This window comes from Phymastichus coffea, unplaced genomic scaffold (assembly GCF_024137745.1).
Source record: "Phymastichus coffea isolate CEN01 unplaced genomic scaffold, Cenicafe_Pcof_1.1 PCOF00083, whole genome shotgun sequence".
Taxonomy (NCBI): domain Eukaryota; kingdom Metazoa; phylum Arthropoda; class Insecta; order Hymenoptera; family Eulophidae; genus Phymastichus; species Phymastichus coffea.
In genome coordinates, this window is record NW_026706894.1 from 294,787 (window position 1) to 309,662 (window position 14,876).

The following is a 14,876-nucleotide window of genomic DNA, read 5'->3' on the forward strand; positions in this document are numbered from 1 at the left end:
ATAACGGAAGCTGTCGGGCGCGCGCGCGGAGGGGGGAAGAAGGTGCAGGAAGGGGCGCGGCGTCTTTGTGCCGCGCAAGAAGCAACAGATGCGCGCTTACGTAAGGAGCGCTGGAATTGCGATAAATCTCCGTGCGGGCGCTTCCAAAGGAGAGCCAATATTTGGCCGCGTGCACGCGCAGATAAAGAGAAAAGGACAAAGATTTTCTTGTTTTCGCGCCGAAATATTCCATTACGACAGCGAGCAGATAATCGTTGGCTGCACGCATGTGTGTACGCTTTTTTTTTTTCCATTTCTTTTTTTCTTTTCTTCTTTTATTTCGTTTTTTCCGGCGCGACGCGAGGTATTAATAAAGACGCTCGCGCGAGGACGGCAGATACACGACGCACAACGGGCCCAGCGGAAAAGTACGGGCCGTGCGTTTTGTTGTTTTAGGCGAGTGTTTACTCGTTTGAATATTATCGAAATCGACTCGGGACTGGCTCGTATCGAGCCATCGGTCCTCTGATTTTGCGCTGGAAAATTGGGAGAGTCGATAAGCTGGCAGGGCGCGCCGCGCCACACGTGGACGCTCACGTGCACTCGACTGCGTACCTGCTCGTCGCATTATCTCTCCTCCGGCGTGTGTGCGCGGATCAGTCTCGCTGGGAGGTCGCGCTCTCTCGGAAATTCCTCCTCGGCGAGATGCGAGCGAGCGAGCGAGAAATAAAAGGAAAAGGGAACAGAAGAAGCGCCTTCGATTTCCTTCTTTCGTGCAAAGGTGTCGCGCGTGGATTTATCAGCTAGCGATATCGCGGCACGCCTCGAGGGGGGCCTCTTCCTCTCTCTCTCTCTCTCTCTCGCAGGGTTTTTACGAGCGACTTTCGATCTTGCCGTATACGACGGCGAGACGCGATAAGCCGCGCCGCGGTAAACAAGCGCCCGACCGTCGGCAGAGGCATGCCAGGAGGAACTTGTTTTCTCTCTCTCTCTCTCTCTCTCTCTCGACGGATCGCCGGCAAAACCTCCGCATTTTTCCGAATTCCGGGCTGCGCCTCTGTCGCGATTGATTTTTCCTATCGGGGAATTAGGCCGATCTTCTCTATCTCTCGAGGCGCGTTTGCGAGCCTTTCGCCAGAAATTGTTTTCGCGCTCGTTTTGCCGGCCCGATATTACATTTACCGGCGAGCATCGCTTTCGTACCCTGGGCGCTGCGCCGGAGGAGACGAGTGACCGCCGCAAGCTCGACTTTCGCTCTCCTCGGAACTGGACCGGGGAGCGAGGATCGCGGCGAACAATGGAAAAAACAGAAGGATGGCCGTCGCGCTGGGAGTTTCTCACGCGTCCCGCGTCTCGAAGCTAATGAAGCTCTCGGTGGGTCTCTCGCAGGGCCGAATCCGCTGGTGGCTTGCACGTGTTGCTCCGCTCGTGTAAAAAAGGAACGAGAGAACGCTTGCCCCGGTCCCTCTCTCCCACATAAATTAGGCAGAGAGGCAAAGGCGTTTACGAGGCTGTTAATTATCGGAATCGCTCCAATTGAGTGTGGGTCCGGTCGCGCGAGAGCGGCCAGATGTCAAGCTGCAGCTCCCACGGAATAAACACGAGAGCGCGCGCGCGCAGTCCCCCGCGAGACCGCGAGACTCGTTTGATGTTTCGCCGCGCGAGAGCAGGTAGGCCGCCGTGCATCCTTCCAAGGCTAGATCGCCGCTAGCGGGGACGCGGTTTCGGATGAAAAACGCGCGGATCCGCGCGAGAGCATTCTCACGCGCGCGCCCCCCCGCAGCCAGCGAGTAATATTAGCTACCGTATCGCAGCGGGAGAGCCGGCTGCGGCCGGCCGCGGGGGGCTGCGCCGAGCGCGCTGCCTTTTTCGAAGGCGCACCCGAGATTTTCGCCGGGATTTTCTGCCGGAGAAGGCGCGGGACCCCGGCTCTGACAAACGATACGCGTCGCCGCCGCCGCCGCGCCGGCCGGACGCTGCTCGTGCTGCAGGCGAGCCGCGCCGTGAAAGAGCACCGACCTCCCACGTCGCTCCTCGTGCGCTCGCGTGTACGTCGTACGTGGGAGGAGTGGAGAGCCCCTCTCTCTCTCTCTCTCTCTATGCACGACGATGACGCGGGTATGCGTATTGCGCTTCCTCAAACGCGGCTGGAGTTGTTTGATTTTCTTTTCACGCACACCTCGATGCCTCCTGCCGTCGCTCCGCCAATGCAGACGATCGGCATCTTCGTTCTCCGTCCGATCCATTTCAGTGGCCGACTGCCAACGGACGTTCCAGGAGTCGCGCACGCAGCGCCGAAATTACGATAGTTACCGATCGGCTGCAGCGACGTTACAGCGCGCGAGTCGATTCGGAGTAGGTACGTAGCGTTCTGGAAGCTCCAAACTCAGTCTGGTCGTTTTTTCGAACCGGCTCGCCGATACACGCTCCTATTCGTAATAAAGATTTCGCAAGCTCCGAATACGCGGAAACGAGAGCGAAAAAATAGATTGGACGAAGCGAAACATGTTTCTTTGAAGCAGCGGATTTGTCTCGTCGGTCGCACTTTTGCATTCGTCAAAAGTCCGGAATTCTAATCACACCTCGGCAGCCGTGCGCAAAAAGGGACAAAGCTGCGCGAGCGAAATTCTCATGGCCTAATAAAATTGCCGTGGGTCGGATCGGCGCAGCAGCGAGCGAGCATCGGCGCGTCCCCTTCCCCGATTCCCGGATCGAGCGTTGCCTCCGGGGTACCGTCGAATCCCCTAATTTCGCGCGAAAAAACCGAGAAAGGGCATCGGGCGCAAAAAGAGCGAGCAGCGAGCGGCGGCGGCGGCGGCAGCGGCAGCCGAGGAGCATTGTGCGAGCGAGCGCAGGCCAGCGACACCTGCGCCCGGTCTGCTTTAAAACAGTTTAGGATACCACACACCAAGCGCGACACCTCCGCTCGAGGGACCACACACGAAGTCGTGCACGGCGCGCCGGTCTCCTTCTCCCCGCCGTCCTTTTTGCGCGCGCAGCCGAGCCGCCGGCAGAGCGCCGATCCACCTTGTCACTCGCGGCCTCCTAATTGTCCGCGCGCCAATTAATTAATATCCCGGGCGCGCTCGGCTACCGCACCGCCGCCGACGTGCCTTTTCGTTTTCTTTTCTCTTTCAAGCGAGAAGAGAGAAAGTGATAGAGAGCTGCCCGCCGATACGGTACATTGTTTCCGTGTAGGCAGTCGTCCGCTTTTTGACGCCGACCTCCGGCTGCGCTCGTTCTCATCGCGGTGGTGGTCCAGAACCTTGTTTTCCGAAAAACCCCCCACAGACGAGGCATTCGTCCCTCCGGGCTGCTGCTGCTGCTGCTGTTGTTGCTGCCGCTGCTGCTGCCGCTGCTGCTACTCTGTTACCCAGAAGAGGGAAATCGGCTTGACGGACGTTCGGCGCGTCCCGCCAAGGACTTTACGCGGAACAAGCAGACTTGTGACTAATCGACCGAGCTGGCTTTTCAACGATCACGATTATTTTTCGACTGGCTGCTGTGTGTCGGACGATTTGCGTGACAACGGCCAAACGACGGCGTTTCGCTTTGTTTTCGCTAACGGACAACGCGCCTGCCTGTCTCCGCGCGTTTGGCGCATCGATTTTTTTACCGATCTCCGGGCTTCGAATAACGTAACCCGTGTGACCCTCCCCCATTCGTAATATTTTAGCGCTTTGCGTCTTTTCGAGCGAAAAATCGACTTTTCTTCCTCCGAGCGGAGAAGAGAAGGAAAGCTATCGCCGAGCAGTTCGCGCAGACGACCAGAGTGGTGCGCGCCGACAGAGCAAACAGCAGGATCGCGCGTCTCGCTCTATTGACTTTGCCAAAATTTCATCGAAATAGCCTTATCGCGAGCGTCTTTTAACCTCTTACGTAAGCACTCCATTGCGGCGGTGACGCGCGTTATCTGGGTTTCCAAGCGACGCAGCCACGCGTCCGTGACGAAAATACAGCGAGACGCGCAATTGCCAGTGTCCCCCAGATCGCCTCGCGCTCTCTCTCTCTCTCTCTCTCTCTCTCTCTGCACGGGGAGCGTTAAAGCTCGATCTGGCGTCCGCGAGGAAAAAAGCGATATTCCCACGTGGGACCATCCCCTGTGCGCGCACGGGCCGAAAATATGCAAATGGCGATTGTTTCTCGGGGTGGGAACCTGTCTCTCCGTCTCGCTCTCTCGCCTAGGCCAGAAACTCCGACTAGGGCTTGCGCTTTTCGAACCGCACGCGTGCAACGGTCCTGCCGCTGGATACCGGTTTCCCGCCTATGGGACACTTCGTCCCGTTCGCTGGCGCGGCTGATACCGACTTTTTATCGCGAGCCATTGTCCGAAGATTGGGCGCGAGATGGCGGCGAGATGGATCCGCTCTCGAGCGATGTGTGGGAATCGGGCAACGGGCGACGGGCGACGGGCGAGCGGCCCAACCGAAAAGTGCAAATGGGGACGAGTTCGCGGCGAGTTCCCGGCGGCCCGAGCCGGCCGGCCGGCGGACGGACTGTTTCAACGTTCGCGGAAGAGGCGCGGGCTGCCGGCGCCCGAGATGCCGCGCCGGTCGCGCTGCAGCTGCTCGATATTTGCATGCGCGACGCGCCCGGCCTCTCCTTTTCGTGCGCGCGAACGACCGATCGGGACGCGCGCGATCGCCGTACAAAGTCGCGCAATGATTTCCAGCGCACAATGCGGTCGTCTCTCTTGGTCTCTCTCTCTCTCTCTCTCTCGGCGGAGAATCGGGAAGCGTTGAATGGCGGTATGGCGCGTCCCCGCGGCTAGTGTAGCAGCAGGATAGAGAGAGAGAGCGGAAAAAAAACACATTTCCAAAGCTTACGAGGATCTTTGTTAGGTAGGACCCCCCGAAGGACAAAACGAGAGACCAAGGGAAAAAGAGCTTGTAGGACCCCAGTAGCGTGAAAGCGCGCGTCGAGCATCCTGCGCCGAGGGAAGGAAGCGGCAGAAGAAAGACTCCCACGTCCCAAGCCGCGTGAGTCGGGCCGCAGGGCTGCACACCTGGAGATTTTTGCGCAACCGAGCGCCGAGCGGAGCCCATACCTAGGATAATCCCATCCCCCCCACGGACGTTGAGTCGGCTGCTGCGAACAGGGAAAAAGGAAAATCCGCCGGCGAGAGAAACGAGGGGGAAGAGCGCGCCTTTCACGCGGGGCCCTTTTCATGCGTGGTGGCGGCGGCGGCAGCAACAGCAAGACGACTCGAACGAGGGGACACGCGCTGGCGCTCCGAGCTTCCTTCCAGAGCGGCGCGCCGCGGATAAGCGGAGCGCGTGCTCTGCCCAGGACAAAGGAGCGCGAGCGGAAGATCCGCCGTCGCCGGGTCGCTTATCGGCTTAGCGGCCGGCGCCGATAAGAGGAGCGCGCGGTGCTCACCTGCCGCGACAAGTGCGGCACTTGACGTCTCACCGGCTGCGGTCGCGCGAATGCCAAACGAGGCCGATGCTGCTGGACCAGCATCGTCAGGTGGGGGGTCCGGCGCTATTACACCGACCGCTGGACTGACCGCTGGGGGGCCCCGTGGACGCGTAATAGGCCGGGCAAAAGTGCAGAACTGGTTATGCGAATGTGCGTAAACTCACCAATGGGTCGGTCGGCGCAGAGCCGGCGCGGCCACGCGATCGTCGCGTCGTGGGTGCACTTGGCCGCGTGTACGTCCTTGGCGCACGTGTTTTCCTCGAGCCGTGGGCATACGGCGGCACCGGGTCGAGCGGCGTAAAGGTGCGTGCGAGACGCGCTCGCGACGAAGGACGGCTCTGAACTGAGAGCGCGGAGCCACGGCCTACACCAAAGCAGCAAAGCAGCAAAGCAGCACGAAAGGTGCTTCTCTCTCTCTCTCTCTCTCTCTCTCTCTCTCTCTTTCTTCGAGGCTCCCTCCCTTTCGTCCTTTTTTCTCGGTCTTCTCTCTTGTGTGCTCGGAGGGCAGCCGCCGCCGCCGCCGCTGGCGCGCGTATGTGTGTGGGTCTCTCGCGGGGCCCCGGGAGGCGGCCGAGTGGTGGGGGACCCCATTCGAGCCTCGCTCTTTCGCACACACGTACGCGCGCTCTCGGATCTTACCTGGTGGCTCTCTCTGTGGAGCGCAGTTTCCAGAGCCGAGCGCGACACCCCGCTTGCGTGCTGCCCGCGTGTACGGCATACGATAAGGGACCTAATCGACCTTTTCCTTTCTTCCTTTCTTTCTTTCTTTCTTTCTTGCGCTCTTTGTCGCGCCACGACGACGACGCGCTCCCCTCCGGGCACGACGGAAAATCGAGCCACGGCGTCGGGCGCGCGCGTGCAGTCGGCCCGGCTGGGGAGAACGGAGAGATGGCATCTCGACTGCGCGGCGGCAAGAGCGCCTCGCGCGAATGGCCCGCAATTACACCCGACGATCATTCAATTAGCGAAAGCGAGAGGGAACGGGTTGCGCAAAAACCATCGCGAGCAAGGGGAGTAGAGGAGCGTGAGACGGCTCGGGCTGAGTGCACCAGTCGCGCTGCTGGGGGCGTCGCGCCTACTTATCTCTCTCTCTCCCTCCTCTCCCTCTACGGCCAGCTGGAGCCCGACCAGCAGCAGCAGCAGCAGCCACTCCAAATCTCTCTCCTCCGTCCTGATTTTCTGTGCTCGCTCGCACACGCGATCTCCGCTGCGGTTTGCAGGGCAGTTTTATGGGTTCGGCGCCTGCGTTGTTCTGCTCGCGTTTACCTGGCCGTCTGGGCCGAAATAAAAAAGCGGCCAAGGGGGCGGCGAATATTCAGCAGGTAGCTGCCGCGAGTGTGGGAGTTTTTGGAGCCGAGGGAAGAGTCGAGGGGAGAGCCGCGGGAAAAGCGAGGACTCGAGTGGCTGTTGTTTACCGGGATCGCGCCCAAGTCGCGCGGCCTCGGCAAGCAGGTCGCGTCCCTTATCCGCGGCTCGCGACGATCGTGCGTGGGCGCGCTTTAAAGCGCCGGCATTCGGGCGGCAATCGAGGTCACTGGTTCGCGTACGTGTGGCGCGGCAAGAAGCCCGTGTATCGAGCGACAAAAGAGGCCGGGTTATATACGCCCATTCATCCTTTCGTCGGCTCCTCTCTCGGTGCGACTCGCACAATGCAGCCGCAACCCCCTTCGCTCTCTTCTCTCGCTCCTCTGCGTGTGCGCGCGCGCTCGCGTTATGGGCCCCCTGATCTTTTCTCTCTCGCTCTCCGCGTAGCCCGGAGACGACCCCCCTATCTCGCTTCCTCCACGCCGATTCTTCTTCGTTCGCTGTGGTGTGCGTGTGCCCCGCGTGCCCCGCAGCCGGTAGCGCTCTAGGCTGACGTTCGTACAAGTATCGCCGATCAAAACAAACGTCTTTCGCTTCTCCCTTCCCGCTCTCGCGCCAATCCGCGGCGCTTTGTCCGATCGTTTCCTTTCTTTCGAGCGCCATTTTCACGACAGCCCAGCGTGCGCGCAAACCTTTCCTCCAAAACCTCCAAATGCAAATGCACCTGCTCGTCGCGCGCGCGCGCGGAAGAAAGCTACGCTGGAAGGTGGAATCCCCCATGGGCTACGAAACAACGAAACCCTAACAGCGCGCCGCGCAAAACACTTAGCGACCAATTAAAAAATATCTCAAAAGAAATCCTGCTCTTTCTTTCTGCGTCAGTCTCTCTCTCTTCCACTTTTTTATTTGGCCTGGCATCTCTCAAAAGGGCCGAAAGCCAAAGGCGGCGGCACACCTACGAACACTTTTGCGGGCCGTACTTTTGCTGGAGTCACGCTCAAGACGGGAGCCGCCCGAGCATTCACAGCTCTTCTTCTCCCCCTAGCCCCCCCCCCCCCCCCCAACGCGCTCGCCGTCGCAGATCATATCTTTTCTTTCGCGCTCTCACTGACCTTCTCTCTCTCTCTCTCTCTCTCTCTCTCTCTTTCCGATGTGCCGCCCTATTGAGAGATGCCGCAACGGAGATGCCTTCTCTTTCTTCGCGTTTAGAGCCGCGTCGCCGTTCATGCGAATCGTAGCGCGTGATCCTTCCAGTGCATTAAATCGCCTTTCGCGCGAAGAGCAAAGGAAAAAAAAAGGCGCCCGTTTGTTATCAGCGTTGTGCGTTGAACTTTGCAATAACGCGCGCGCAAAGGAGTTCTCGCGTGAAGCCGAAACGCAATTTTGGAATTTCGCGGAACGCGACCGACTTGTTTTTTTTTTTCTTTTTTTCTTCGTTTCTTTGCTCTCCCTTTTATCTCGTTCTTCGTCTGTTTGATCATTGGCCGGCTTAATTTTCACGTAAAAAGCTAGAATTATGACGCGGAGAACGAATTGAATCCTCGCGCTCGGAGCTCATCTTTTAATTTGGCACGAGAGCTCGTCTCTCAACCATGATTGCACTGGCATTAAGGTAATTATGAGGAAAAAGTGCCTCCCCCTTAAAAGAGAAGAAAAAAGTTTAATGACACAGGTAGCCCGCTTCATTTTTCATAGTCGTCGGAGAACGTTGTCAGATTCGTAGCGAAAGAGAGGGAAATTGGCGCGTACACAGTTGGCGCCCGGGAAAAAGAAAGAAATCGCCCAACAAGTTGTGCGATTACGCGCCGAGAGCGTGGCGCAAAACATCAATCGGGCCCCGGCGTTTAAAAGGCGCGACTTAGGTACACGGCCTGTCCGCGAACAATGCTCCCATTAAGTCACCCGCTGGCCGGACAGCGAACAGAGGAAAAGCAGCCAACTCATCTAAATCCGAGATCTGAGCGGTGAGGCGAGCGGGAGAGAAGGGCAGTGTGGCGCCAGGGGAAGGAATGTAGCTGCAGCGATCGGGGGCGACGAGGAAAAGGAGCAGGTCGAAGAGGCAAGTGCGCGCACGTTTATCGGGGGGTCGAGGACGATCCGTGGAGCGTGAAAAAAGAAGGTATACGAGGAAGCGCGCGGACGTTACGCGCGCTAATAGGGCCACCATCTGCGCGAGCGCCTCCTTCGCCTCTGGAGGAAGTGCACGGCGCTTGTCCATGGGAAGCGGGGATAACGGAAAGACTCAAGACGCGCTGGGAACGGTTTAGCCAGGCGAGAAGCCCCCGCGAGTCTTTTTAATACCTGCGGGCGCTCTCGCTCTCTCCTCTCTCCTCTCTCCTCTCTCCTCTCTCCTCTCTGACCATGGGAATACGCCGGGCCTGCGTCGCGCGCTGCTTTCTCCGCTCGTAATCAAATTAGCCGGAGGCGCGTTCACGAGGGGGTGCCGCCGCCGCCACTTCCGTAATCAATATACGCCGAGCGTATTCCGCGGGCCGACCGTTGATAGCCTGACTTATGAGCCGGAACGTGAGATCTTTCCCCGATGCGAAGCTGATAACCCGGAGCCCCGTGGCTAGCCGCCGCTCGTACGCTCGTATTCGTATCTGGCTCATCGAGCGGCGCACGCGTTCGGCTGACTCGGACTGGAAAGCTCGGGCAAAGGATCGAGAGGGAGCATCTGCTCGTGCTGCTGTCCCCAAGAGCGCACGGGTGACATACGTCGATAGCGACGGCTGGCTACCGGCATCTGGCCCTGCCTGCCTCTTCCTTCGCTCCAGCCGTTATCTGTTACAGGCTTTGTGGCGGCGCGCTTATCGCTCCGAGACTGCGCGCCGCGCGTCCCTGCGGTCGCGTTAATTAATGTCCGGCGCGCCGCGCACAAAGGACCCCGCGCTCCCCGGCTGCGTGTGTTCTTGTCCTTCCTACTTTTCGCTTCGAGCAGATCGGACGCTGCGCTTCGCGTCTCGCGTGAGGTCTGTTTTTTTCGAGAGACAAAGAGAGAAAAAAACAGAACCACCCGGCGATCTGCTCCGAAATTATCGATCGATCTGCATATTCCTTTTTTCTTCGTAATTGCAGGGCAATTAGCAGCGAATCCCTAGTCGGTTAGCTGCTTTCTTCACCGTTTCAACGTGAAAGTCTTGTTTAAGCCAAGCTTATCGGCCACTTTATTTATTCTTTCCTCGCTTCTTATCGAAAAAATAATACATCAAACATTATCGAGACAGGTCTCTCCGTCTCTATCTCTACACGGAGATGCGACAATATCGAAATGTGCTTTTAGCGAAATGGCGAATGTAGGTCAATTTAACTACGAGGATCAAAGCGTTTGCCAGGCAACGTCCACGCTGCCGATCGCCGCGATTCCTTGCTCTCGGAAAACTGACGACTCAATCGCCGGCTCCTGGACGCTGGATTTCTCCGGCGATAAATCTTGGAGTGTCGGAGGCTGCCGGGCGGCGGTTGGCTGGTGGCGCGCGCGCACCTTTCGCGCGCGCATCCACCTGCGCTCTGTCGACGGATCAGCTGCCGCGCCTCTCTCGCGTTCTGCCCGCAGCTTGCGCTTCCCTCGATCTTGGCGAGCTTGGCGCCACGCGCGCCGTCGACGATCGGCTTGTCGGGCGGACGCGAGCGCTTTCCCGCAGACGGACGCGGCTCGTCGCTTTCGGCAACCGCCGCGCCGCTCTCCCGAGCCCGCGAGGCGATTACGTTTTTTCTCTCCTACTCCGTAACGCGCGCGCGACCAAGTCGAGGCAGCCTGCAGACGGAACAGGTGCGCGCGCGCCGTTCGTCGGGAGATCTCTTCTTTTCTTTCGTTCGCTCGCGTAGGCGAGCGATCGCCTATCGTCTGGCCTAGATCAACTTCGCTGTTTCTCTTGGGCCGTTCGATACGTTCTCCTCGGTTAGCAGCCTGTTTGTTTTTCAAACATCGCGTACGCCCGCTCGATACCTTGCGATCGCCTTGGACGACTGTATTTTCGTGTGCGTCCGCTCTCGTTCACCTCCGTCGTGCAAACAACTGCGCGAGTTCTTCGTCGGGGGGGAGGTTGTACGTTTGGCTTTATCGAGCGAATGCGACATCGTCGCCTTCCTTCTCTCGCGCTAACGTCGGTGCGGCCGCGGCGGCGGAAAAATGTCTGCTCGGGCCGCGAAGCAACGCCGCGAACAAGAACAACCACGAGCATCCTCGAAGTCGCGTTTCAGCGGCGCTGATCGCGCGGCTGTCGACAATTAGCCAGCAGTCGCTTCCTCTGACGAGCAAACGAAAAAAAAAAAAAAAAAAACAAGTCGCGCGGCGTCATCTGTCACTCGCGTGCGCGCCGCGGCGTAGCTCTCGAGAAGTTTTCCTTGCTGGCAGAGATGGGCTCCGATCGGGGCGGGAGGAGGAATCACCTGCGGCGCACCTGCTGCGCAGGGGGCTCTCTCGCGAAATTGGCGCGTGCGGGGCTCAGCTGCCGCCGCCAGCGCTTCTCTGAAACGAAGGAGGAGGAGGAGGAGGAGGAGGAGGAGGAGGCCAAGAGGGCCAGCGGCCGCCGAATCGGATGCACGCGAGAGAGAGAGAGAGAGAGCGAGCAATTGGCGGCTAATTAACGAGCGCGCGCGCTCGCACTCACCTCCTGCTCGCGTACGCTCGCTTCTTTTTTGCCTCCTTTGTCCGCTTGTCGCGGGGCAGTGGGGGATGCTCCGCGCGTGCCGCTCGCTCTTATTATCCGCGCGGCTCGCCCGTTTCTTATTTCGGCGGTTCATCCGCACCGGCGCGACTCCATTGCCGTCTGCGCCGATGCCGCGCTCCCTCCTCGACTTCTCGATGCGCGCTGCACCATCTGCACAGCACGCCGGTGCACTGCGTTTATCGAGAGGCCAGATCGTGAAAGGAAACTACTGTCCGACTCGATCGAGCACTCGCGCGCGCGCGCCGATGCGGCAACGGAACGCTTGCTCTCGCGCGCCGACGGCCCGCCGAATTCCACGAACTATTAGCCCGAATCTTGGGCCCGCGAGGGCCCCTGCAACACTCCGCGGCCAGTTCGGCTTTGTGACTGTCGGAGAGCCTGAAAAACGAGAGTAAAAATCCTTTCGATCGCCGTTTGTCGGCGCGCGGAGACAGTCTGTCGTCCCGAGGTCTAATCTCCATCAGTCCCTCGGCGCTCGTAACTCAAAGCTTCACCCCCATAGTGCGAACATTGCCGTGTATAACGGAAAAGCAGCAGCCAGCTACGCCTGTCGCTTTTTCTCCCTCTCCCTCGCTCTCTCACTCTCTCTCTCTCTCTCGCTCGCTCGCTCTTTCTCGAAAAAAGGGCGGTTAGGCGAAAATCGTCGGTGGCGGTGGCGGCGGCGGTTGCGTCGCAACGGTCAACAGGTGCTCGTGCGTTTCATTGGCCGGCAGGTGCATCCCGCACCTGAGGATCCACCGACGTTGCGCCGTTTGCCTCGAGAAAAAGAGAGAGAGACAAATAACACGCGTACACGGGAGATATGTGCTGCCTCTCCGTGTCGGCTTGTTTTGTCTATGCGCGGAGGAAGGAAGTGATCACCTGCGCGCCGCCGCCGCCGCCGATCGATTCCGATGATGATGGTGATGATGATGAGGAGAGAGGAGAGTCCCCTTTGGCCGTTTCAACCGTCGATTTCGAGGAGAAAGAGAGAGAGAGAGCGAGCGAGCGTCAGGTGCGTCTTCCTGGACGGCAAGTGCATGTGGCTATGGATTTAATGACCCTCCGCAAGTGCTGCCAAGGGGCTCGTGAGGGGATGTACGCGTGTGGAGAGAGGATCGGTTGGAAAACAGCCGGATGAGCAGGTTGACGATATGCTTCTATACTTTTTTTTCCTTGAACGTCTTGGGTTTTTTTTGAGGGGGGGGGGGGGGGCGTTTTCTGGATTTTAAGGTTGAATTTACGTAAGCCGGAAATCGGTTATTTTCCACGATTATTCATCATAGAAACAAAAGGATGCAGCCATTGCACGGTAAGTTGTACCGTTTGATAATGATTAATGAAACGTGCCAATTATTTTGTACACCTATGCTGCCTCGAGCTTCGGTAAATTCGTTCGGCTCGATGGAATGCGCATAAGGACTGAATGGCAAGCCGACGCGGATGACTCTTTGCGAAGGGGAAACGCCCCCCAATGAATGGAAATATGCGTACATAAGTGTCTTTTGTTTTTTGCGGACTGCAAGTAACGGACGAACGATCGCATGGCAATTTGGAGCGTACTCGCGCGTCAGATCATGCAGTTTTTCGATATTTATGCATCTCGCTGATAAGTAAAAGTCGCTTCGAAGCTTGCGGGTATGGATCTTTCTTGCAAAAGGACGCGATATTGATCTCCGGGCAAAGAGGCCCAACGAAAAATTTGACGCGTCAGCTCGAAGCTGAATAATCGATATAAGAGCCGTGACGGTCAATTTCTAATTCGGCAGGAAGAAAGAGAAAAGAGAGAAAGAAAAAGTCAGTCATTCGCGATCAGGGCTCTCCGACAACTTGCGGTATTTTACCCGAAAAGATGTGAATCTCGAGCGAGAGAGGGAAAGACAAAGAAGGCCAGGCTGCCCCCAAGTGCAAGCTGCGAGTCGTCCGCAGATTTGCATCGACGGCGGCGGCGGCGGCGGCGCGTGGCCAACCTGCGGCTCTCGTTTATACGTCCATCTGTTCTGCTCTCCTCTCCGCAGCACGCGCAGGCATATGCCAACGGCTGCCCGGAGCTCGTTGCGTGAGTCGATCTCCTCCTCGCGCTGCCCGTCTGTCGGCCCTTAATACTCACCTGCTGATCGCGCAACCGGCTATATAATAACATTGACATTTCTCTCTCGCGGATAGGGTTTTCTTTCCTTTCTCTCGTTCTCCGATGGAATTTCGATTTAGAGAGAAACCAACGATTGATCGACGGGACTCTTCTTTCGAGAAACACTCGACGCGTCGTTCGACGGGGAGGGGGGACGCGCGAGATAGATCGATCGCGGTGCAGATGTTGATTTTTCGTCGCTCGTACGCGCGGCTAAGCTCCTTCTCCGCCCACTCGGCCGGGATTGACGAAAGCGCGAGAACCGCGTACGCGCAGGGGCGAAGGCGCGCGCGTATATAGGGGAGCTCGTTTGCGCGCTCCGTCGCGCGTGAAATCGGCCTCGCGAGACGCGTTCCGGCCGGAAGCGCTCCGAGGGACATTCCATCGTCGACACCTCGCACACTGCGCGTAGGCCTACGTACGGGTACGCGTGTATGCACGCACTTTTTTCACGCTCGGTCTTTATTTTTTTTTTTTTTCTTTTTCTTTTTTTTTGCCTTTAACGAGCGGCGCGCAAGCGACCCCCCTACGCTTGATGCGCCTATTTGTTACCAAAGTACCCTCTCGGCAACTACCTGTTGCTTCCGTCAATCTGGACACTGATTGTTCACACCGATTTTGTTTTTTTCGAGGGGGATTTTCAAATGGCGACTGTGCTTTCGCGAATGAACAGTTTAACGGATTTATCCGACTTTTCTTTGATATGAATTAGGAAAGCCGCGATATGCCTTGTAGTGGCGTTATACGTCTACCGCTATTGCCGACGAAAAACGGATGAGTACGGTCGATGTACGAAGAAGCGTTTTCTCTTCGTCTGGCGCGCTCGGTGCAATAAACGAAAACGTCCATGAGCTATCAATAAGTAGTAATCATTTTATGGGCTCGAAATATTTGACGAACGTTCGCTTGATAAGACATTATCAAGTGTTGGCGAATGAAAGTACCATCGATGTTCGGAGGTTTTCGACGAGTTGATTTATTCTGCTCGATGAAATTGGCGCGAAAGCCTCATTGATTAGGAGGAAAGGTGTCAATTTAAGCGATTTTTTTCCAAATCAACGACGCTACACGCAATCAATATACAAAACGCAGCGTAGAGTTCGTTCGGACGGATTGCGAAAAAATGATAATTTGATAAGATCAGTTGTCTTTCTGCATAATAAGGTAATAAATGTTTTACTTTTGATGTACACGTCGACGCGAAACAATAAATTTCTCATCCAAGTATGATTACGTCGTATAAATTCTATTTATACTTGACGGGCGCCGATACCATTAGATCATAAAACTTATTAATGGATTTTTTACGCGCCTGCTATACTGTTGTTAGCGTTGGTTATTGCATTACGCGCTTGCAACCGATCCTTTTAGCTTTTCTCATTCGCATA